This window comes from Canis aureus, chromosome 9 (assembly GCF_053574225.1).
Source record: "Canis aureus isolate CA01 chromosome 9, VMU_Caureus_v.1.0, whole genome shotgun sequence".
In the NCBI taxonomy this organism is placed as follows: Eukaryota; Metazoa; Chordata; class Mammalia; order Carnivora; family Canidae; genus Canis; species Canis aureus.
The window spans coordinates 22,653,650-22,678,127 of NC_135619.1; the positions used below are offsets into that span (position 1 = coordinate 22,653,650).

General features: G+C 39.9%; 1 protein-coding gene across 5 annotated transcripts in view; it reads left to right on the plus strand.

The window, feature by feature from the left end:
* The first annotated feature begins 8,993 nt into the window (after positions 1-8,993).
* The window catches only part of LRFN5 (leucine rich repeat and fibronectin type III domain containing 5), a 237,153-nt gene continuing 221,668 nt past the window's right edge, over positions 8,994-24,478 (plus strand). Inside the window, exons 1-2 of one of the 5 annotated variants that reach the window (XM_077909147.1) lie at positions 8,994-9,115; positions 10,089-10,995. The gene's annotated coding sequence lies outside the window, so the exon portion shown is untranslated. Of the gene's footprint in view, positions 9,116-9,480; positions 10,996-24,478 lie in introns of those variants that run through there. The other 4 variants (XM_077909148.1, XR_013386127.1, XM_077909150.1 and 1 more) reach the window with 4 other exon arrangements.

Consider the following 24,478-nt stretch of genomic DNA (forward strand, 5'->3'; position numbering starts at 1 on the left):
AAAAATTAAGTCTTTGCATTCATTACATTTTAAAAATAGTTATCACCTTGTGTAAATGTGATCTACAGAGAATGTGAAACACTAAATTTGCTGACTGAATCTTAGCTGAAACTACAAACACACTTGGGTATATTGTGGATCATGCTCACTTTCTTTTATAAAATTCAACAACTTTGTTCAAATCCAGGGTTTACCCTCTTGGGCTACTCATTATTCTTGCTTTTCCGTTTCAGCATTTGCTTCTTATTGAACACCACAGCACAGATACATTGTATGAAAGCAACAAATAGCAAATGAACCACAGTGGGAGAAATTTCATACAGAAAAGTCAAAGCAAAACACAATCCCAAAAAGTAACCGTGTGTTTATATATTTCATAAAACAGAAAAAAAAATTTCAAGGAAAGTAAAATTAGCTTTCAAAGCACAGTTGCCTCTTGAACTGGACATTTGCTGTATGAGGGTAAAATTACTTTGCATATTTTATAAAGAAAAATGTTTTAACATTTATAGAAAGTAGTCTAAGTATGGCTACTCTACATACACACTGGTTTTCTTCTTTAACGTTTTAAGTTTCACTGTAAGTACTAGTTGAGGCATTTTATGCAAAATTTTCCAGAAGGCTCTTTCAAAACTATCCAAAGACGTATTCTAATTATCTTCTTATTCCAAGTAAAATCATTCCTGTGTTACTTGGTGTTGGAAAACAGGCATGGATTTCCCCTACAAAAGGGTATTCTCTTATGAAAGAGAAACCAGAAGTGATTATATAACAAAAGCAAGCCAGAAAAGCTAGTTGCATAGTGCAAGGACAGAACACAATAGGCAGAAATGAGTTCAAGAGGTCAAGGAATCCATCTTATACCTCACTAGCAATTTTCTAAATGAATGAGTAAATGTAGTACTAGTGAATCCAATCAAAATTTCCAAGATGAGGTCACTAGAAAAAAAAAAAAGTCTTATTCTAGTTCACTGCATCAAACAAGTGTCCATCTTTCAAAATTAATTAAAAATTGTATTTTATTTTTTGTATTTTGAGCATTTTCACATTTAAGACAAAGTTCAAGTTTAAAACTACATTTGAAACTTTCCACTCTTCACCAAACTGAAAAATAAAACCTTTAATAGGTCATACAGTTCTTTCATACACATAAATATCCATTTATCTCCATCTTTTTCAAAGTGTATAAAACAAACATTTCAGTGGAACAGTATGAAAATACTTTTGATAATAAAGAATTAATGTTTGAAGTCAGGGGAAAAATATTCCTAGACAATATATAAGAAATTATTTGTATAGTTCTAAGTAAACGTTAACTTTAAAATTTGCCCACGTCCTTGCTTCCCATTCTTTTTTTTTTTTTTTTTCAAGATGTAGTGTCCCTTTTAGTATAAATGGAAACTAGAGAGCAATAACATCTCTTAATAAATGGCAGCAAGAAAACAAAGGACTATGGGCTGCTTGGGTGGCTCAGCAGGTTAAGCTACAGTCCTGATTTTAGCTCAGGTCATGATCTTGGGGGTTGTAGGATCTGCCCTGCATGGGGCCCTCCCTCAGCATGGAGTCTGCTTATTCCTCTACCTCTGCTCCTCCTCCTCCTCCCCATGCTCTCTCTCTCTCTTTTTATTTCTCTCAAAAATAAAAATAAATAAATAAATAAATAAAATCTTAAAAATAAAAAAAGAAGAGGAAGGACCTATCCTTGAAGCATAACCTGTATGAAAATGAGTGAGTGAGTGAATGAATGAATGAATAAATTCAGTGCCAATGTTTTTATACTTTTGGTTACATTATCAGTACTACAGAAATCAGAAGTCTTAAACAATTTCTATCATAAAATGTAGTAAGTCCTCAAATGTGTAGAATTGTAAAAGCCAACTATAGTGCTGAAAGCCAACTATAGTGCTTTCTATATGGTTTTCACATGTTTGAAAACCATATAGAAAGACTGCAATTTCATATAAGTTTTTACAATGATTTCCCACGTAACTCTTAGTTCCTAAATTCTGTTGCTGATGAAACAATTTAAATAGCTAATATACCTCACAATCAGTAAGTTAAACTAATTGTTCAATGAGGTATTTTTTGGTTTAAAAAGGTTCTAATCTTATATTATCAAAGGGCTAAAACAGGCCAGTGTAACCCCAAATAAGAATATTTTATGTTTTTGGCATATCCAAGCAGAAACAAAAGATACAACAGGTAGATAATAGTTAAATTAACATTGTCTATTTACAAATTAGTTTCAGAGAAACTGGGAAAATACCATCACATACCAATATAACACAATAAAACAAAGTGTTTAAAAATAATATTTTCTATAAATATTAAGGATGTTAATAAATCAGAATCCAAATAACTTAAATATGTATTTAATAATGTTTGCTTTTATTTTCATATTGCCTAACTTTTATATTATCATATTTCTTAATTTTTATAACAACATGAGAAATGGCGAAGTAAAGACTAATCTGAGAACCACGGTTAAGCTACATAAATATGAAGAAAGCTTCTTTGTTTATTCTCTAGCAAGAATACCTCTAAGGGGAAGATATTTAAGGAACTAGTTCTAAACTTTTAAAATACATTTTGAGGATAAATAGTGTCTGAAGAGAGCAACTTGAGTATTCAAGATTTTGCTCAACAATATGTCACAAAAATTGCAGAATATTTAATATGAAGGTAAATAAAAATATTAGTAGAATTTTTAGGCATCTTCCTGAGGTTTTTTATCTCACTTCTATGAAAATATGTATTGATTAAAAAGGTTATTTTGAGAAACTAGATAATTTATAGTATTTCAGTAAAATTGGTTATTCATTACATAATTTAAAGTACACTGATTGAGAACAGAAGTGCTATGTATGGAGTACTTGCTTGTACTATGTAATTTACACCAGCAAAATCATTATAATCTCCTAACCAACCCCAAACATGAGGATTATAATTTTTATCTTACACACAGTAGAGGTTCAGGCTAGAGTTAAATGGTTTCCACAAATAATGCAGTAAATTTCAGAACCAAGAGTCTAATCCAGATGTGTTATATTCCAATAATTTTTTGATTTTGCTGTGTTGTACCTTGTACTTCATTAAAAGATTGTGTCCGGGTATTTCATAAGCTACCTCCTAAGACAGTTCGAGTAAATGTGGAAAAAACAAACTAGAAACTAATAGCAATAGACTATTATTAGAGTCAATGGAGATGGCTTCCAGAGGTCTAACCAAAAGAAGATTTGGGCTTAATAGCAAATTGTGGTTGTGAAATAAAGCAAGGTCATGTTATAATGACCTCTCGTTGGTCTAAAATCTGCATTAGATGGTAAGCACTACTGTGGGAATGAAGACCAAGAGAATTGTGATTCTTCTCTCCCCAATGTCTAGTGCTGGACACTCTCTAAAACAATGAAAGGAATACACTGCAAGCAGAGAGGCCATTATATGGAAAAAAAGTTTGATGGCAAACAATCACAAAAGGATTTGTTTCATTACAGAAATCACTGGCACTACTATTGAGAAATAAATCCAAGGGAAGTTTACCACCAATCTAGCTAAGAATGTGGAGTCAATGAAGGGATCTGAATGACTAGGCGGTAAAACATAAGTAGAGCAATGAGAAGCAACTCTGTTTCTCCTAAAGAGACCATTATTAAAGAAGCGAACTGGTGAAGACATTAGGAGGAGATTACCTAATCAAGCTTTAGGAATTTATGTTAACAAATAATTGTTTTAAAAAATTTATCTCTTTTCATGCAGATAAAACTTATCCAACATACTTATCTTAATGAAAATGCATCTTTCAGAAAGTAAGTAGAAAATAGTTCTTAATTCTGTATCTGTGGTAGCTTGAAAGAAAGCCAAACCCTGTGGTTTCAACCAGATGAATGTGTCACATTACTGCCGACTTGTGGCCACCTGATTGAAATTCAGGGGCACGTTTTGGAGAAAAATAAACATTAGAAAACAGACTAAAAAACTACAGCGTAAAAGCAAGCAAGAGCTTTCTTATGCAGTTTATTATCAGGTATTTTAGAACTAAAAGTAATATACACAGTTTGAAGAAGTTAAGTCCATAGACTTTCAACAACTATCACTTCCATCTAATATGACTTGACATTTCTACTAATACTCATAAGTCAAGTCGTAAGAGCAACAATGAAACTTTTTAAGACAATATGTTTTTAAGATAATTATATACAGACTGGCTTCTTTTAAAAATAGAGTGTTAAGTAAGGGGCACCTGGTTGACTCAATGGGTAGAACATATAATTCTTGATCTCCGTGATCATGAGTTCAAGCTCCACATTGGGCATAGAATGAACTTTAGTTTTTTTTTTTTTTTTTTTTCAAGATTTTATTTATTTATTCATGAGAGACAGAGAGAGCAGAGGCATAGGCAGAGAGAGAAGCAGACTTCCCACAGCGAGCCTGATGTGGGACTCAGTCCCAAGACCCTGGGATCACAACCTGAGCCAAAGGCAGACCCTCAACGACTGAGCCACTCAGGTACCCTAGAGCTTACTTAAAAAAAAAAAAAAAAAGAATCAAGTCAAAATGTTCCTGAATATATAAATATAAAACTTTCTAAATGTTTTTCCAAGGTTAAAAACTAGGCGCTCAGCATTTTCAAAAATACGTAAAAGATAAAATAGAGAATATAGTACCATACTTAGCATTCAATCCTGTATGCAAATTTAAGAATGACTGTAGTGTCTTAGCTTCCTGGATAAATAACATACTTTACAGAAATTCTACTTTTTAGAAATCATGTTCATATTTCTAAAGTGGGTAAACAACTAGTCACTGACACTTTAGTTTGAATTAGCTTTGAATTAGCAAATTAAATTTGTTTTCTTAAGAATTTAATTAGATCCATCTAATAATATGGCTAACTTATTGACAAGATTATTTGACAAGAAAAGGAAAATAATTCACAGTATTGTACCATTCTTCTCTGGATTAGATATTTCTAGGTAGGATGTTGTGCTTTGGGGTTTCTGGGTAACTATATGGAAGTGCCAGACAATAAGGAATTGATACCAGGACATAACCGAATAAGGAAGAAAAATAGATGGATGGATATTAAAGACAGTATCTACGTCTTGCTTGCAATAATGCCTAAGAATTGCTTTACCCCTCCTGCGATGTTTATCTCTGAAATAACTTCTCTTTGAATTTTCTCAAAAAGTTCTTGCCTATGACACAATCCTTAAAAATATTACACTTGTGTTTTAATAATTAAGCTTCAATAAAGACTCTTAGTAAAAGAAATGGCCACTCTCATCTAATAATTTATTGGGGTCTTATTGCTAGTTCCAGCTATCATGAGGTAGACCTTAATCACATAATGCACCATTACCATCATCTATCGAGGTTAAAGAGACAACAAAGAAAACAGGAAAAAAAAAGTAAATGTATGTTTTACACAAGTAAAAATATCAAAAGACAATAAAAAATTATTTAAAAATAAAGGGAAAATATCTTCTGTCTCTAGTAAGAATAAGTAGTAAATATATTTGATTTTTTTGGAAGCTCTAAAGTGGATAAATGAGAACTCTGTTCACTTATAAAAGAAATATGCTAGATCTTCAAGTCTGGTTAGAGTTCAGTTGAATCCTTTTTTTGGGAGGTAAGGTCTATTTACCACCACAATTTGTACCTTAGAACTTTATAGGCAGGAGCAACATCAGAAACCTATTTCTAAGATAATTAAATCTCTTTTTATATTTCAAAACCATGCATGGCACAACTATGACAGTTTTTTTTTTTAATCTTTATGTTTGGTTTTTACTTAACTTTTTTAATGTTATCACTTCAGTTCAGAAACTTGTCTTTTCCTGTTGTTTCTTCATATCATTTTCCAGTCTTTAATTAACAGAGAGCCTTATATTAATAAACGAATCAAAAGCTCTTCACAATAGTGATTTATCACCCAGAAAATCTGGAGATAATTTCACCTTAAATAACATTAAAAAAATAACATTTTAAAAGTGTACATCAACAAAAAATGGATTGAAAAGACAATTTATCACACACGTCAATCTGCAAAAGTAAGAAAATTCATGGAGGAAGAATAAATCATGCCTTTCTCATTGCCTTGGAAGAAACTCAAATGCCAAACAATAATACATCAGAAACGTAGGTTACCTTTTAGTTATTATCACTTCGCTGACAAAATTCACATTTCTATTTGTTGTCTGAAATTAGCAAAATACAACTTTTCCAAATTCTGGATTATTCTGGGACAACAGTCCAACATTTATAACCATGATCATTAGAAAAACAATCTGGGAGAGAGAAACTTGACATAGTTTTTAAAGTGATTTGGCATAAACATTGGGTTTGGGGATAAATTAAGAAAGTCAGGCAGATATATTGAGAAAAGTAAAACTTAAATTATCTATTGAAATACATCTTTACTTCTTTTTAGACACTGATGTACAAATGGACTCTGTTCTAGAAAGAATCTGCTTGGACTCTTAAAAACTTTTCCAATTACGTAGTTGGTTAGCGCCAACAACCAGCGTACAGGCAAACCAGAGATTGCTCTCTTCCTTTCAGAGGCCCCCTTTTTTCCTTTGAAGGAACTAAAAATAAAAAGTACCCTTTGTTAACTTTGAGATCCTTTGGGAAAGAGTATCCTAGCCTCTCCTTGAAAGTCGTGCCATCATCTACTGATGACCAGGTAAAGCAAAGCTCTTCTTCTCTATTATTGGCAGACTGTGTGATCAGCTTCCACTGGGGAGGAAGGAACAGGGTATGTGGAGAGGGAGAGTTCAAGGCTTTTCCAGTGAGTGCTTTCTTGAAATCAGTTAAAACTGGGAAAGTAGAGGAAAGCACTTTCCAATATAATGCATCACGGTGCGGTAAGGCTAGACTAACTGAAGAGAGGATGTATTTATGAGCTTGGTAGGGCTTGCAACATAAGAGAACACGAGAAGTTACACATTATTACTCCTCCACATTAAGGAAACGTTGCTCTCATCTTTCTCGTGCGCGCACACACACACACACACACACACACACACTCACACAGCTTTTCTTAAAAGCACCCAGTCATCTATTTGAACTTTGCCCTGTTCTCATTGCTAGACTTCTTACAGCTGGTTAAATATACCCCCTCCTCACCTCCGTCCAGGCACTAGAAAGAAGAAAGAAAAAGAAAAAAGTGATTTAGTTCAGCGATGCACGGTCTTTGGATTTCTCAGTCGACATCTCCCTATACTTTGGTCCCCGCGAGGAACTGCAAACCTTTACTTCTCGGACTTGGGCGGCTCCTATCAGCTCAGCAGGAAAGGGTAGCAAGCGAGACCATCCTGAAGGAAGAAGGAGTCACCCCCGCGTCCTAAAGTATTTGGAAGTGCTCGCCCTCGGCGGCTCCGACCTCGTCCCGGTGCAGCGCCGCCGCCCTCCGCCAAGTCCCAGAAGAGGCCAAGGGCAAAGTGGAACGGAGACGGCCGCGCTCTCGCCCCGCTCCTCCGGGAGGGGGTCTCTGGCCTGGGTTCGCCGCCGGTTCTTGCCGTACGCTTTGCGGAAACTCGAGTCCTGTACTTCGGAGGACACAAAGCCACAGGGAGGCCCGGACGGTTTTCGGGGAGACTCGCCTGGACGGCAGCGGCGCCCCTTCGGTGTGTGCTGGGAGGTCTCTCCGCGCTGCTCCCGGGCTCGGGAACTCCGACGGGGCGGCGCCGCGCGGCCGGGGTGGTACTGCGCGCCCCGCCACAGCTCCGGACCCCGGACCCCCGACCCCGGACCCCGCGCCGCGGCGGCGACACCCGGGAGGCGCCGCAGGAACCGCAGCCCCGCCGTGCGCGCCTTCGCAGCAGAGCAGCGGCCAGGGGCGCGCGGACTCGAACACCCTGGATTGGAGTTGGAGCGCGGGGTGGGGGGGGCGGGGGGGCGCGTAAAGGGAGAACTGAGCAGAAGGAGGAGATGAGAGCGGTTTCCACCGCAAGCCCCCTCCGCCCCTCGGCTTCCTTCCCCAAAGAGGCGGCTGTGTGGTCCCGCTTCTGCGTGGGTGCACGTGTACGCGCCTGGGTGAGCTCAGTGGGTGTGCCCCAGTGTGAGTGCGTTTGTGCCTCCGCAGGGCAACGCTCAAGCCTGGCAAGAGCAATGCCGGCAGCACATCGGAGAGCGCCCATCCGAGGGGCCAGTAGCACGTGGCCTTGCCGACTAGGCCAGGAAGACGCCCTTACTCGCCAGCTTCCCTCCGCAACCTGCGATTATTCTTCCCTTCTCTGCGGGTTCTGACTGGTGTCGGGGCCGGCCCGAGATCCCAGCTAAGAGGGGGGAGGCCCCCCCTCCACGTCCCACCCCCGTCCCCGCCCCAAGGCCGAAAATCAAACGCTGGAGACGTTGAAAGGGTTTCCTGGTTCCAGCAGAAAGAAACAGCGTGATTGCACCGGGGGATTCCCGAAAGGAAGCCTTTTGCAGACTGGAGGGAGCGAGGGTTGGGGTCTCGGAGAGAAGGTCCCCCGAGTTGTGGCAGAATCAGGAGAAACGCCCATCCCTCGGCCCCTCTCCGCAGAGCCCAGCCTGGCTTTATCCCCAACACTCTGAGCTCTTTGCAGCCGACCTCAGTGGTCAGGCCCGGAGAGGTCACCTCTTGGGCTTGCTTTCTGCCCTTGACAGACCAAAATGTGACGGGCGGCAGCCCTGGTGATGTCTAAGGCTGAGCGGAGGTGATTCTCAGATATAATGCTTTTTAAGCTTCTTTTCCAAAGCTGATTAGTAAGAGAACCACTACCTACTACTAAAGGGACCCCGATGAGGCCGGCCGCAGGCGACAGAGACCTCAAGCCAGCTGCCCTCCGTCTTAGATTCTCCTGGAGGTCATTATAGCTCATGACTTTCCCCACCGCTGTTGGTCGTCGCCGCTTGACCCGGTGATACTCCTTTGTCCCGTCACCGTGGGGGCAGTGGGTGGTCCGCAAGTTTCTCTCTTACGGGAGGCTGGGGACGCCCCTAGAAGTTCGCCTTCATCTTCAGCCTGGCCGCCTTCCCCTCCCCCTCCCCCTCCCCCTCCCGCAACGCCCCCGCGCCTCCCCGCGCCTCCCCGCGCCTCCCCTGCCTGGGGATTCGGCGGCGCCTCGCGGACCCTCTCCTCTGGCCCGGGGTAAATCGGCCCCCGGCGCGCGGCTCGCGGCTCGCGGCTCGCGGGCGGGGGGTGGGGGCGGCAGAGGGAGGCGCGGCGGCCCCGGCGGGGGTCTCGCCTGACTCCGGAGTCTGGGAGGCGCGGTAGCTCCCGTCATTGCGGCGAGGGCCGGGCCCACGGCCGCGCGCCCGCCGCCACCGCCGCCGCGGCCGCCTCCATGCTGCAGCGCCGGACGCAGTCCTTCCCCGCGGGGCGGCTGCCGTCGCCCGAACCCGCTGCCGCGGGGAGCCTGGGCGCGGGGCCCGCGCGGGTCGCAGCCTGGGACCTGGGCCACCTGGGCCGCCAGCCGCACGCCTGAGCTGCGGACTCGCCGCGGGCAGCGGGCAGCGGGCAGCGGGCGGGGCGCGGTGTGCAGCGGCGCGCAGGGAGTCGGCCCGCGTGTGCAGAGCGGCCCGAACTGAGCACTCGCGCGCGCGTGTGTGTGTGTGTGTGTCTGTGCGCGCGTGTGTTTGCGCGTGTTTTTTCCTTTTCCCTAGAGGATGTGAATGTCTTCGCAGCTGGCTGCTCCCTTAGGATTCCTGAGTGTGGAGCTCTGGGCTGTGAGCACAACCCACCCATATAATCCATTTTGCACGGTCGGTTTAGATCGGGAGAAAAAAAGCGCAACTGGACGGGGGTGGGGCCGACCAACGAAACCTTCTGGAAATATACACACACATTCACAAGAGAGAGGAAGAATGAAAGACATGAGATTTTCATAACCTTCTTGCTGACCCTTCTGTTTTCCAAAAAGACTCTGGATCTTTGCTACCTTTTGAAGTCATCTTGGAATTTTTTTTTGTGTGTGTGTGTGTAAGCCGCTCTCCAGCTAGCTGTGTGTGTGTGTGTGTGTGTATGCGCGCGCGCGCGCGCCTCTCTGATGCATTTGACTGTCTTTTATCCAACTGCCCAGAAGCAAATGTTGTTAACTCGTCGGTGCCCCCTCGATGCCCAGGTTCTCGAAGAACAGGGAGGACGCCCAGACCCATTTTGCCGGCTGGATTCGGAACCGCTGCCTGGCTGTGGACCCATGTGTGGATCAGTTTACCCAGAGGCTTAGAAAGCTCCGGTATTAACTCGCTTCCAGGTACATCACAAGGTCACCAGAGGGTCTTGTAGCCGTCTTGTTTCCGTGCATCTTAGACCTTCCCTTCTTGGCCAGAAGGATATTTATGTTTCGATCCACATCATCTGGAGGCAAAAGTTCAGCCCTTCCAGCTGGTTTCTGTACAAACAAGGTAACAAGGATTGCTTTTCAAACTGCTTAACAAAATCCCCGACTCTTCCTCAGCCCTTTCCCGGCTCTCTCCTCCCCACTAAAATGTCACCAGCTCTTGAATTACGTGGATTTGGGTTGGAGGAGAACTTGAAGAAAACGTGATCAAAAGGCGATGCCAAACCACTCTCTTTTCTGCCTGTGGTCCGGTGGGCATCAAAGCCGATCGTGAGAAGGACCAGTCCCCTCCTTATTTCTCCCTCCCCGTGCTGTGCTGGATGTGCGTGTGCAAGAGTGAATGCGAGTGCGCGCGCGCCTGTGTGCGAGTGTGTGTGTGTGTTTGAGTGTGTCTGTGTGTGCGTGCGCGGCCGCCCTGCCTCTGCCCGCTCCCCGGGCGCAGAAACGCGGGTTTCATGGGGCGATCGCCGCGGATCCCCCACCCAGCGCGACCTGCGGGCAGCGGCGGCAGTGGCAGGAGCCGCCTTTCGGACTCCCTAGGATGCGGGTGCTGAGCTATGGCAAAGGGCAGCAAAGTGACAAGCGAGACCCGCGTACGACTGTGAAAGCCACCTGGAGCCACCTTGCCGGGATTGTACCTGCGGGCAGAAAGTCCTCCTACGACCGTCTTTTCCTCTAGAGGCACCAGGTAACAAGCAAACGGCTACCCGCCTCACCCAGTTCTTCTGATCTTGTTTCTAGTGTTTTATCTGCATTGCAGGCTACTTTACTTATTAATGTTTCGAAAATCATTAGGAAGGGCTGGGTATCCAAGGGCGCTCTGTGATGTTGTAATAACATTTCTAGGAGGTGGTATATAAATCTATACCTGAGCACTTAATCTAGCGGTGAAAGAAAGCTAAGGGAATATGGATACGCTCCACCCTAAGTGCTGATATTGGAAAGCCGGGCATGCTATGCTGAGCCTGCCTGAAGATGCCAGAGATTAAAATTCCATGTTTCCTTCAGGCTATGGTTGCCACGGACCATTTGGTATCCAACCCTCCCCAGACTGTGGAGTGCGAGAGGGTGTTTGGTTTCCACCCATCATTTCAGGCAAGGATCCTTCTGACCCTTCTCTACCTCTGGTGCCAGGTTGTTTTCCTTTCCTCATTGTGGACGAGCTTGCTAGATCCTTTAGTAGTTGCAAATTACGCATCTGGAGACTTTAATCTGAAACGGAGTTTTCTTGGAACTTGCTTTGCATGAGAGGGAATTCATTGTCACCGGCGTGTGTGCTGAGACATGGTATTTAACTGGGAGCGTTTGCTTCTATATAGCAAAATAGATCCGTGAAAGAAGTCATTTTTATATCGAGAGGAGCAAGGCTAAAACCATAACCACCACTCCGGTACCATCCCCAGCTATAAGGTCTCGGTGGTGGAGCTTGTGTGCGCCTGGTTGGTTTGGTTGGTTTTGGTTTGCTCGTTTCTGTATAATATGTATTTTGAAAATTCTTGCCAGTGCATTGATTTACAAGGAACAGGGTGGATTTGCGACTGCCTAATTAACATATTGGATCTGATACGTTAAAACGGAGGTTCCCATGGCTGGCTGGCTGAGTCAGAACAAATTTAGCGAACTTCCAAAAGCCCCTTACCCTTGCACCTTATTTCTCTCATTTCCTTTTTCCACCACATCTGCGTCCCCTCTGCAGAAATTTCACTCCTTTCTCGAGAGCATTCGGATTAACAGGATAAAGCACTTGCAAAGTAGTCTCATCACTGTTTTATTCCGTAGTGAAGGCGGTCTGAATAATTCAGCCGAGGAGTGCTCGTTTGCGTCCTGCCTTCCGTAGCTGCCTGCTGGGTGCACCCAGCAGAGGGTTTGGCCCGGCCCAGCGCGAGGCGCCCTGCTCTGGAGGCAGCGAGTGGAGATGCGCCGAAGGCTTGTCTTTGCTAAGGCAGCTTAGAAAGTGTCGGGGCGCTGCCTCTTTTTCTCCGCTTGCTGCGTTTCTATAGATATCCATATGATGGCATTTGCAGACTACAAGCTGGCCACTAGCTAGCTGCTCTCGCTGTCCCTGACTCCTCTGGAGTCTGGGCTCGGCTGCTGCTGCAGCCCTCGCAGGCTGGTGGTGCTACAAGGCCGTATATGCAGCCGGCTTGGGGGCTGGGCTCCGCCACTGCAGCTGCCAGGCCCTCGTCGACACTTTTTGGGGAGGGGCGGGAGAGCTCAGCAGGCCCCCTGGCAGACAGGAGGCGCATCACCGCTGGGGTGGCGGCCTGGATGTGAGAGGAAGGAGGTGGAGAGAGACGCGGGGAGGGCAGTGAGGTCCTGCTTGACTTCCTGCGCCTGCAGCCCTCCACCCCCTTGTAAATGAATATTCAAGAACATAGAAGAAAGCTGGCTGCAAAAATGCCTCGATACTCAAATATTGCATGGTTTCTCAGGTTTCAAAACCTGAAACTAAGTGTGTTTTTCCTAGATTTCCATTTTTCCCCCTCTCTCTTTTCTCCTCTTTTGCTCTCCTGGATTTAATTAGGTCATTTTTACTCCTGTTTTATCTCCAGTTGGAATACCACTGAAAAGACACCCCCACCCCCCACCGTGCCCAATAAACGTCAAGGCAACGAGGGCCACTCTTCAGATAGATTCGCTCTGTAAGGTAGGGAGAAACAAGAAAGGATAACTTGACTTTTAACAGAAAAGCAGGTCCACACTCTATTCTCTGAAGACTCAAAAAAAAAAAAAAAAAAAAAAGGGTACTGCCTGAAGAAAAACTAAAACTAAGTAGGGATTTGGGAGGAATTAGATGAGAGCTGTTCCTTTCTTTTTTCTTTTCTTTTCAAGTTAATTTTCTTTTTTTTTTTTGGATTTCCCTCATCACTCAGAAAATCCTGGTCAGAAAACTGATTTGTGTGTACTAACAAATCTCACAAAGACACTTCTTTGTCCCCCCAAATTCTCCAGAGTATTATTACAACAGAAACTATATCATACTCATAATATTTGTTAGCAAATAAGGCGTACTTCTTTCGAGGGTACCCAAGAAAGAAGGAATGCTGGTGCAGAATAGAAGTACCTGGGAAAATAATGGGTTTTCTCCATCTCCATCCTCATTTCACTTCTCTCTGGCCTTTTCACCATTCTGCAGGTTAGGTCTTGCCTTTGTAGCCTCATACTGAGGGAAGGCAAAACAAATGCATTTGCTGACTTTAGAGTGCTTAAAAGACTAAACATAGATTATGGTGTGATTCATGTTTTAAAACGCCATTCATTTGTGCAGATTGGAGTTAGGTGAAATGTCAAAGCCAAATAGGCCTCCTTGCACAGAGTTTTGTATATAGAAGTTCCTGAAAAATGGAGATTTTTGCCTCCCTCCCCTTCTCCCTTGTTTGGAGGAACAGGGAGGTACACACCAGTTAGCTTGAGGATCTGAGTCCACTGACCTTGTACTTAGATGGAGCTGGCTCATCTCACTCATGGGTTAAGATTGTCAGGTGTTGTTAGGAAATTTCCCAGCAAAATGTTCCTTTCTTTTAGGCTCCCTTATGCTTACCATCAAGAGGGGCAGAACAATAGGGCCGGAGGGACACCCATGGGAACCGACTTGAGCATATAGGCAGGTAGGAAGAACTTGCCACTTGACTCCTGTCCCCCAGACCATTTCTTTTAGTCATTTTTGTCTTTTCTCTTTTCAAGAAGAGAATGACCTTGAGCAACACCAGTCTCCTGTGCTTCACATACCTCTTTTCCTCTTCAAACATGTGATGTATGTATCAATATAGAATACACATGCTTATCTACTTTGGTTTTGAAATATGATATTCCTGGATTTGAGAGGGGTTCATTAAGAAAAATCTTTGACTACTACCAGCCAGAGGTGATTTTTTTTTTTTTTTTTCCTTTTTTCTCATGAGGGGAATGGCAAGAGCTGTGGTCACATGAAGGAAAATTGTCCCACCTTTTTCCCCTCTTCATCATTTTTGGCTCCTACATCATTAAATGCATTCTTGGTGTTAAAGGAGTGTCTGGTTATGGCATTGGTGTTTAAGTGACCCTCATATGTTATGTCTGCTCTTCATCTTTTCCTGAATGACCATTGGTTCCCTTTTGTTCATTTAAACCAGTGTTCTGTTTCCTCTTGCTGCTTGAAGCACTTTAAGCTTGGTAGTTTTGCTGAGTTTTCTAGCTGGTGAAATTAGGATCTTGCTTTCTGCTGATACTATTGCTGTGTTGTTCTGTGGTTGGGATGAGACGCTTGCAGATATCTAACAATGTCCCTGCCTCTACATAAAACTACCATGTAATAAACTCTGTATCAAACTCTGTATTTAGTTATTTTAAGAAAAAATTACAATTAACAAGATTGCTAATAAATAGATGCCAATTTTGAGGTTGGAGGAAGAAGACTACTTAAAACTTTCTAGTGGCTTGACTGGGTAATCTATTTCACTTATCCCAGTAATTGCTATTTTTCATTTACTTAGAAAAGTAACATTGGCATTACTTTCAAAGTTCTAACTTTTATATTTTATTGAAGAATAAAATATATGAGTTTAGGCTTTTAAATAAATAGTATACATGACTAACAGGCAATTTTGCTAAATCATTCTACTGATACATATGTGTATAGCTCTGCCTCGTTAATAAACTCTGAAAGTGAGACTACTTACTATATTTCAACTGCCCACATTTTTATTCCTGTGGCATCCTTCAATCAGTGAGGACTATTTAAAACCTGAGGCAGTAGTAATTTATCCATTACATGGTGTATGCATGGTGAAATTAAGAAGAATTATGTTTATCAGTATTGAAGCTTTTCTGGTTAGAAGTGAACCATTTTTGTTATGCCCTATCAATATAACATAAATTGTATGTTTTTATGAAAACTCCAGTTTTATATAACAAGAGATATAAATATAAGAGTTAATTCAGAGATAGTTAATACCATCTTAAAGCTTTTGCATCATAGTATTCTGATAGTGTTCTGACAATGCTTTTTACTGAACTATGACATAATTTAATAGTAATTATGAAGATGGTTAACAAGTGATAGAAAATTATAATGAGATGACATGGTTATATAAATGCACTATCATTTTGCTGATACCAAGTAAACCACATGAATGGGCTTTGTTATTAAACTACAAGCTATATCAGTAAGATTTCTCAGAAACTGGCTTTGATGGCCTATGTTTATTAAGTTACAAAATTTGGGCACATTGGGAAGAAAATGCAAACTGATCGATTTGAGTCTTCCTAGATAATATATATCTTTTTATAAAAGAAATCTGTCTAACCACAGACCTCATGCTATTCTTTTCTTTGTGGGGGCATATATGCAATTTATTGCTTTAAAAAACCTTCCACAGAAATATTTTTAATTTGGCATGATGAAGAACAATTGCAGAATTACCATTGGATATTGAATACTTTAGATTTTATAGCAGAAAGGATCTGGAAAAGAAGTAATAAGATAAACATATAAAGTTGTACATTCTCCTCCCCTCCCCCCCCCACCAAATCTGGAAGCAGTTTCTGAATTCTTAGAAAAAAAGACTAAATGAAAATGCTAATTAGTTCAATATATAGTCAATTAGAACTAGTGTATTTGATCAGAGATAGAAGCCACAACAGTGTCGCTTATATTACTCTTTTTACTTTGCCCTGTGCAGCTCTTTTGAGGAAATACTAAAGAAAACTGAAGGATTCATGTCAGTTGCTTCCTGCATTTCATTCCCCGTGTTGACTTTGCATTTTTTGTCTTCAAGTAGGTTTTTCCTGAGTCTTAGTGGTGGTGCTTCCGAAGTTATAGAATATTTGCATTACAGTAATTTATTAGTGGGAATATATCAACTCTGTTATGAAAACTTTTTCTTCTTTGGAAATACAGGCTGTGGTATTTTCTTAGTGATTACCTCTTTGTTATGTTTTCCATGGTATAAACATGAGGTTATTAAATGACTTATGTGGATTTATTAGTGTTAAGGCATTTGTATAGCAACATTAAAATGCGTATGATTTACACGGTGATATTGAACACTATAGAGTAGTACTTGCACTTTTTTCTAGACGGATAGATACTATTCTATCAGTACTATTCACAGATATTTAAATATAAAGTGCCTCATTTAATAGAAATGTGTCTACCTTTGCATTGAAATTTTAGGGGTTATTTATAGGAATTATGTAGCATATTTGCCATGTATTGATTGTTCAAATGTCAAGCACTTTAACAACCTATAACTAGACATTGGATCCTGACCTCAAGGAACTTATTTTCCTAGTAACAGGAAGGATGTAAACAAATACGTAAGTTTGAAAGTAATTGATATTTTTAAAATCCTATTTTGATTTTTTTTTTTTTTTTTTGCTTTGTAGTAAGAAGAGGAAATTTGGAAACTGTTACTATACTTTGTGGAGGTTGATACTGTGCAGTGGTTAGAAGCATGAACTTTGGGATTTCACAAACCTATGTCTCATGCTTATGTAACCTTGAGCAAGTCTTGAAACCTCTCTGAGCTTTAATGTCTTCACCTATAAGATGAAGCTAATAATAAAAAACACTTAGCTGCTATCATTACCATCATCATTGCCATCATCATTATCATTTCATCATTAGCTATCCTGAGCGTAAAGGAGAAAAAAAAAGGATAGTAATTGGATGATATCAAAGCCTATGCTTGGGATTGTAGACCCTCAGGACCCCAGGGAATGCTAAAGCTCAGCCAAACCAAGGACCGCACAGTCCACTGTCTTCAGAAACCAAGCATATGTGAATCTTAAACCCAGGAAATCTGGCTGGGTTTACGAAATTATAGGTTGAAGCATCTCTGGTACACTAGTGAGTGCATGGTTTTCCCAAGACATTCATATTTAAATTCATTTTACTTCCTGATGGGTCTGGTATTATAAAATGTCTGAGTTATTCTGATATCTATTCAAATTTAAATTTTCTCTAAAGCATCCCTGCCAAGTGGTCATCTTGACTAAGCCTGAGTACCTTCAGTGACTCTAAAAATCACTCCACCTAAACTGGATTATTCCATTTTGTATAGGCATATTATCAAATTTATATATATATAAATATATATATATATATTTAAAGATTTTATTTATTTATTCATGAGAGACATAGAAAGAGAGACAGAGACACAGGCAGAGGAAGGAGAAACAGTTTCCATGCAAGGAACCTGATGTGGGACTAGATACCAAAAATCCGAGATCACACCCTGAGCCAAAGGCAGACGTTCAACCGCTGAGCCACACAGGGGTCCCTCAAATTTATTTTTGAAGTTGAGCCAAACATCTGACATCTTTGGCTTCTAATTAGTTTTAATATGGGAGGAGGGGCACACAACAAATCTAATTCCAAGTACCACAAATATTTAAACTGAATTACTTGAGATCACCAAACCGTGATTGCTCTGCTTATGACTAAACATAACCATACCTAAACTGATTTGGGACAGTTTTCTATGTGTCATGATTTCAAGCCCTTTACTTTTTGTACTCAATAAATGTTATCCATCATTCGTCTTTATCTCCACCTCCAGTTTGTTTGTGTCACTTTACATGCAAGTGTGATACCAGCTCCAGCAAACCACAAGGGTTGATTAGTGTAGCATTGAGCAGAAGCATTATTTCCTTGCTTTTGGAACAAAGGAAGCAGGTCCATGCTATGCTGGAACCATCCATCCAGCACTCATGTCATATTTACTATTTGATCAACGCCTTCTCTCCTTTTGATCCTGAACAAGGCATTGGAGTCTTTAACATATACCTCTCAGATGCTACAGCTTCATTGATCCAAATTGTCATGAGACTAGAATTATTTGCCATTCTGAGTCTAGACCCTAGTGCAGACATCTGAGATCACTTTCATAATCATATCATATACCTCAACTTGTAATCATTCACATCATATGATTTGCTTATCATGGTCAAATTAATTCTTTTCCACTAAATATTGAGAGAAAAAGTAACTTATAAGTATTACAGTGATATTCATAATGTATGTGAGAAACAATTAAATGGAGCAAGATAAGAAGACTAGATTTTATCTTATCCTAAAGTGACGGAAGGATCTGGCTACATCATGGGCTCTCTGATCTAGAAAGGAATGACTCAACGCTCATTCTTTGATTCTTTTAAAACCATTTATTCATCATTTAATGCATGCTTCCCTATTCTGCTAAGTAACTATTTCTCCTTTGAGACACAAAAGTCAAAATGGATTGAAGCCACTCTGTGGAAATTGCTATGTAGAGTAAGAAACAAATATTCTCTTAGACAGCCCTAGTCTTAAGTCACTCCTGATGATACTCATATATCTTTGCCTCTTAATTTACTCTTAAACTTAGATGATACTGATTTCTAGAATATTTACTATGTCCGTTTGGGTTACCTCCGCCACTATTGAATAAAATCGAAATTAGGTTTCCAGCTGTTTCTCCAGCCTCCTTATGAGGTCACCTGATTTCTAATAAGGGGGAAATAATCTGAAAACAAAAGGAAATGACAGTAAAACTCTCTCTGTCTGGTACCCTCACAGGATAGGTCTTGGCTATCAACATTCTTCAAAACCTTCAACCTTCAAATGTTTTATTCCACTAGGCACCATGTTTAGTATATGTGTATTTTAAAAGTTTTATTTTTAATGTGAATGCTAATAGTTATTAAAATCGACACACCAATTCTAAATACAGCTAACCTTTTTCTTAAAGACTTCAGGTCTTTGTTGTTAGTGATTGCAGAAAGCCCTTACAGACCGATCCATGGCATACTTAAGACAGTTTGTACTGGTATGAAATTTTCCTCAACTTCTTTTCTTTCCTATGTATGATTTTTCATTGATTATTTTTTCCGTGCTCTCATAAAACAAACTTTTTCAGTGGATGTTTTTTTCTTTTTTAACTCACTAATAGGAACTTATTAACAAAATGTTAAGATTGTTAGATATCTTTGTGAACTAAGAGCCTGAGGATGAATAATATTCTAAGACCTCCACTGCTAAGGAAAGCACATGAGTTTTCCTTCACATACTTTATGTGGAAAGTCCTGAAAAATGCTAATATATCTTGGATAATAAATACAATAGATGATGATCATCACCCATCATAAGTACATTTTCTGAGAATATTCTCTTTGCCAGGCACTGTTGGTTTTTACTCTCTTCTAAGCCATGCAATGACCCTACAACTTAGGTGTGATTGTATTCCTTTCTTTGGAGGAGCAAGTTGAGGCTGAGGGCAGTTAATTTACTTGTCCATGATTATATGACTAATAGATGATAGATGACAAATATTTCTGATTGTAAAGAAGATGCTACATCTGCTATACCTAGGTGATTTTCATTTTCATCTGCCTCTTAAAGCTGTTTTCTGTTGATTGTTACATAAATGTGACCTTCAAAGATGAAGACCATCCTCTGAATATGTACCTTATTCTTAATTTCTTTTCCTTAACAGTACTCAATGAATTATCGTATTTTTTATCTGGAAGTGTTTAAAAGACTTTATGGTTACTATCGATTAGGGGATTTGGAAGCTATTTGTATGGAGAAATGTTTGATCCTGGATCTGGGATATAAGTATATCCTGAAATTTTTTTTGCCAAAATAGACTCTGTGATTTGAGGTGATTTATTCTTCTTAGTTTGCCATTTCTGTCTACAAAACGGTATTACAAGCCAGGGTAAACTAGCTGGTATGTCTTAAGTAATTAATAAATGTTCCCTGTAGCATTTTTCCTAGTACAGAAGAATCAGAGAATTCTGTAAATATTAGAATCAGATGGAACTTGGAGATCATTAATGATCATTTATCATTAAAATGTTTGCATTTGTCTAATTGTGCTCTGCATTCCACTTACCTCTTTTTCCTGTTACTATGCTATTTGTTCTGTTGCTGTCATTAATGAGCACTTCAGTCTTTACCCCCAGTTACCTCTTTCTTTGAGACAGGGCTAGAAAAAAAAAAGTCAGATAACAAACTCATTTTGTCATCTGAATCCAGATTTCTATGCTGTTATTTCAGTGGCAGAGAGGCCTGACAGTCAGCCAAAATCTGATGCTTAAGTATAGATACATTTGTTGGCAGAACAGACCATTTCTAGATTAGGACCTGTGGTGTGTTCTCACCTGTGATTTACTTTCTTACTTCCTCTGGTGAATTCAGTATGGACACAAATTCATTACAGGTATTCCCATCAAGAGTAGATGTCTGTTTGTCTTCCCCTTGAATCTGGACTGGCCTTGCAACTTGCTTTGAGCAATAGATGTGGGACAAGTAATACGATATGACTTTCAAGCGAGATCATACAGCCATCACTGTTGCCCTCCTAGAAAAAAAAAAAAAACATTAACAGCATATAAGAAGCTTGGGTTTCCCTGCTGGAAACAGGTGGCCCAGCTGACAGCTAACACCAGTGGCAAGACATGTAATGAGGCCTCCTTACAGTACCCAGATACAATCGAGCTTCCAGGTAATTACAGTCACATGAGTGACCATAAATGAGACCAGCAGAAGAACTAGCCCAAATTTATGACCTACAAATCATGAACAAATAAAATGGTTGTTACTTTAAGCCACTAAGTTATGGGGTAGGAATAGATAACTGAGACACACCTTTGGGTAATGGGATATAACCAGCCATCATGCCTATTTTGGAAGACAACTGTCTCACCTCCCTTTCCTTTTTAAGATTTGTTTATTTACTTGAAAGAAAGAGAGAGAGAAAAAGAGTATGGCACACGAGTGGGGGAGGGGTAAGGAGAAACGAAGAGGGAGAGAAGCTGACTCCCTGCTGAAAGGACCCTGAGATCATGACCTCAGCCAACATCAAGAGTCAAATGTTTAACTGACTGTACCACTCAGGCACCCTTCCCCACTCCCTTTCTTACACTTCCAACAAATATTTGTTAAATAGCTACTAGATCTAGGCATACTGACCCCTATGTATGGGGAGGGTCAGTGAATCTATGGATTCATTGAAGAATATATTCTTTTCTTAAACTTTTGGAAGTATTTGCTGGTTCCTCAAATGCCTCAGATTTCCTCAAAACTCCTTTTCCTAAGATGTTTCCTAACATGGCTAAATGTACATGAAATTAATTTTGATTTACCTATTTACTGCTGTACCCACTTATCACTGCATTAGAGAAGCTTCTCTGAAAGGGCTGTCCTCTTATCCTAGAGATCATGCCATTCACCTAAAGCCCAAAGGAGAATTTGTCTTTGTTTCTCGATGTTGTATTTTGGGCTTGGTTTGGTTCAGAATGACATTTTGTTATTTCTCCAAGATTTTACCTTCTAATTATGTTTCAGTGACTCATGTTTACTATTCATTTCTTCTGTAAATTGAATCTAGATTGCACAATTACTTTATCCTGGGACTTTATACACCTTCATTTTATTTCATGATGTTCTCATTTATATACCAAATTATTCTGTAGGCATTTGACATACTGTTGCAGGTATAATAAGGTGCAGGGTATAGACCATGGGGCAGTATAATTATAATGGCTTAATAACTGTATGATTATTATTTGTAAAGAATGCATAGCTACAAAATGAATACAGTTAAATTCAGTGTTTTTACTTTTAGTAAGAGAGATACATTTGTGAAGGGATGCAAGGGAATGCATGTCAAGTTCCCTTAAATATTTTCTATAGAGATGTTGTCCAATGAATTTGAAAGTCTCCCTGGAAAATATCAAATATGAGTTATTTTATTTACATTTTCTAATTGCTATATCTTTCTGTGATTTTAGGATTTAATATAAGATAGGTAATGTATGTTGTACTAATCATTTGAAATTTCTACTAATGAACTCTAAAATAATCAAGTACATATTCCATCTGCTGCATGTTGCAATGTACATAAGAATTTATTTTCTTAGCATAATATGTATCAATTTCCAAGATCCCAATTTCTGCAGACTCCAGAGTGAGTGTTTTGTTTCACCATGTCCGTTTGGTGGTCATCAAACTTGCAGGGGAAGAAAAATAATTTTCTGTCTACCCTTCTAGGTTCTTGGCTAAAGCCACCAGCCCCCGCCCCCAATAAAAATACAGATTACAGGAGAAAAACAGAAATTTAACAACATGTATACCTCCTGTATACATAGAAGATACCCAGGAAAACTGAGTAACTCCTCTAAATGGCCCAAGGTATCACCTTAAATACCATCTCCAGCTAATGACCAATTAAAAAAAAAAGGGTTTGGGGAGAAGAGGAAGCCAGTTGTGGGAGATTATCAGACAAAACACAGTAATGGTTGTTATACAGATTGTGCCTCTTCTGCTGTTGAAGAATTTTTAGAGATTTAGTTAATTCTCCTCTCCTCAGTTCAGAAAAGAGGACACCCTTACAAATGGAGACTTCTCTTATAAATGTGAATGTCTGTTACGAAAAGGTAACTTCAATGTGGATTTTAGAGCCTTTCTGGTATCTGCTATTTCTTAAAAGTAATCAACCTAAATTAATTCTTATGACAAAGAGGCATATTTTGGGGTGGCAAGTTCTCCCCTTCCCTGCTTTCAGATTTCTTAGCAAGTTTTGTTATTTTGGGCAACAAATTGAAAGTAGTCAAGCCATAGTCTGACTATAAAATCTTTAAAATTAATGGCTCTAAAGGCATCTAGTTGGCTCAGTCAATGGAGAGTACAAAGTCCAACCCCAAGTTGGGTATAGAGATTACTTAAAAATAAGATCTTGTAAAAAAATAAAAAGGAAAAAAATTAATAAAATGAATGGATCTAATAGAATTTAGCTACAAAGAAAATTGCATTTGTCTATTAATTATGGAGAAGTTAAATAACATCTGTAGTATATACATAAGGCAGATTTCATTTTACTATAATAAAACAGAGACTATTTGTATACACACATAGCTTGTTTATTTTATCAAATACTAAATCATTATTAATATGCATGCTATGTATTGTACTGTTAGCAATTATCACACTTTAAAAGAAGATTGAGAATAAATCCTTGGATAAATGGTTGTGGAAAAATAATAATCTTTTATTCGTTGTCAAATAATGTATAGTAAAATTGTAAGAAAGAAAATGACAATGACTAAATTTAAATATAATTTTTAAAAAGTCTCAGGTAGCTTCTTTTTCTTTTTCCTCTGCAAAACAGGAATCATACAAATCCTGATTAATTGTAGCTTTGCATTTGTTTTCATGGTCTGGTTTTCAGCCTCTGAAGTGTAGCATTCTTCATTATGATTTACTCGTTTCTTAAAATCATACTCTTTTTTGATAGGAATAAGTCTGTATTTTCTGATCAACTTCCTTTCTAATTTTCCACTATAATTTAACTCAAATGTTATAGGGAATAATAATGAACAGAGTTTTAACTGGGACAGGCCATCATTTTGTACTAATTCTTTGGTAGGCGTTCAGCTGAGAGAAGGAAGTAGTAAACCCCTGGCATGGGGCGACCTGGGTCAGTTTGACAGCCACTGCTTTGGCACAGGGTCAGCTCAGTTGTTAAAACTCAGCCTTCCATCTCCTTAAAGGCTCATTGCTGTTCCCTCAGGACCTCAGTGTTCTTATGGTCATTAAATAAAGAAACTTCCATTTGACAAATAAAATGGCTAAAATTAATACCTGTGGGGATTTTGAAAAAATGTCCATGTGTTTGAATTCCTATTAAGTGGTATATCAGAGAAGTAATCAAACATACCTGTGTTTTTCAGGGAACTCCAACATAATGCAGTTATGGGTATGTGGACCCTCTATTAAATGGTTTTAATAATCAATTTTCAGTGTCTCTGTTACAAAATTCATGAAGAAAAAATTTAGCTCTGACTAGCCTTATTGGTAATGGTGGGCAATATGTACTCATATTTCCTTTTTTTTTTAAGATTTTAGTTTTAAGTAAACTATGCCCAACATGGGGCTCAAACTCACAACCCTGAGATCAAGAATCACCTGCTTCACACACTCAGCCAGCCAGGTACCCCAGTATCTACTCACATTTCTATTACAGTTTCATTGCACGGGGCAGACTTCTTAAGATATAATTCATTCTTTAAAAGTTGGATATTTGCCTTCATTTTAGTTTATTTCAATATAGTGGAGATGGAAACATCCTTTTCATAGTCAGTTTTGGCTAGCGTACCCTAAAATTTACTAACTAATTATAGTGAAATCACAACTCTACATTCTTCGT